The following is a 2,067-nucleotide window of genomic DNA, read 5'->3' on the forward strand; positions in this document are numbered from 1 at the left end:
CCTATCATTTGCTAACATACACTATAATTATGCATACCTCTCCAGGTACTGTAATTTAAGACTTAAAAAGCAACATTCTGAATGAGGACTGCTGCACTTATAAAACATTACAGATGTGTTATCATATAAATGAGGTAGCTTTGACATGATAGTGTTCTAATAAATCCTCACCTATGATTTGGAGACAAGATATGTCAAAAGCAAATCCACACTGTCTCTTAATCTTCTACATAAACTGTTTATTTTTTCTGAGCCCTACAATAATACGTATGTCAAGAAGGCTTTGATGGTTTCTAGATTAAAGTAGGTCCCCCTCTTCCCCTTGCAGGTCATCTTGAGAATACTCATTTTTGCTAAATTAACTCAGCTATTTGCAGGGTTTAAATGTGAATCAAAATAAAACTGTTTCCATCAAATTGGGAACTTCTGAGATGAACTTCATAAATAAACTTAGTTTGCTCCATTTCTGTGGAAGTTTTAAATGTCTAATGCTGAATGACATTCTGTCATTGTGAGAGCTTGCATTTCAAACCATATTCTCTGCAAAAAGCGCTTTATGTTCTGCAAGATGAATTTATGAAAAGCCCTTTTCTTGATGCTCATGTTAGTTATATTATGGTGCTGCTCAAGTGCCTCAACCGGCCTCAGAGTCCCATTGTGCTGTACCAAGATATCGTTGGAGATGGTGCCAGCTCCAATGAGCTTACAATCTCAATAGACAAGGCAGAGAAAGGATAGGAGGGGAAACAGAAACATAAAAACAGCCATACTGGGTCAGACGAATAGTCCATCTAGCCCAGTATTCCTGTCTCTAACAGTGACCTATACCAGGACTTCAGGAGGAGTATACAGAACAACTCTATCAGAGTGATCCACCCTTGTTTTCTCCTCTGGGCTTCAGGAGATGTTAAGAAAGACAATATAACTTGGTCAAGGTCACAGCAGGCCAGGAGCCAGGAACAGAACCTAGATCCCTGATTCCCAGTCCACTATCTACTCAATCATGCTCCTTCTTGGTACTAGTCCTTTAGGCCCAGATCCTTAACGGTATCTAGGTGCCTAACTCCCAATGGCTCTGCCTCTTGGTACCTTCCTCCTTTTAAAATAATAACTAGTCATATGCCCCTAATAACTTTGTATTGGAAAAAAATTGTTGCACTATTAATTAAAAGATACTTGTACTTGGAACAGAAAAGAACTAACTAGAAACTTTCAGGCCCTCCATTGAAAAAAATAGCTGTGACCTTTTAGAATTTTATTGGACAGTTACCAAGACAATCTCTGTAAATGCTGAAGATGACAAAAATAAATAAATAAATAAAAATCCATAGATACTAAGGTCAGAAGGGATCATTATGATCATGTAGATCATCTAGTCTGACCTCATTTGGTACCACTAGTAATGAGCATAGGTCTCAGCATACTATATATTTGGAATTAGCCTCAAGACTCCCATTAATCATAAAATATCCACACACCTTGCTGCGAATTTCCTTTAGGATTCTACATTAAGAGGCCGTGTTGGAAAATACTGACTAATAGCACTATAGGGTTAATGGGATTTTAGTATGTTGTCTTCTCTTCCAGCTATAAATTTATTAGTCACTTCAGACATGGCATTCACATTAAATCTACATGCAAGACTCTGGGCAATCAGAAACAGTTTATGCTTAACACAGAGGAACTCAAAAATGTGTCACTTGTGACTTGCTTTATTTCTTTGATGCTTGTACTCTAAAAGTTCCAATCTAAATGTCTTTTTTTTTTCAGAAAGAAAACAAAGAAAAGAGATGAATTCCGGGTAATAAGACATACTTCGCCATTAATAGGAAATAAACAATAATACACACATTTATACCCATTATGCAGAGTCAGAGTTTGCTGAATTATTTTGAGTAGCTGGTAAAAGAAGAATGCGAACATTGGCTATCAAGTTTCCTATGCACTCTCCGAAGAGGGGCAAATAATGTCTAATGAGATTTTTGTGCCAGCACCGTGTTAGATGTGAGACCAACTGAACATGAAGTATGTTAAACAGACAACTTTCTCCACTGGATAGAAAGAATG

The sequence above is a fragment of the Dermochelys coriacea genome, chromosome 12, assembly GCF_009764565.3.
Source record: "Dermochelys coriacea isolate rDerCor1 chromosome 12, rDerCor1.pri.v4, whole genome shotgun sequence".
NCBI lineage: Eukaryota > Metazoa > Chordata > Testudines > Dermochelyidae > Dermochelys > Dermochelys coriacea.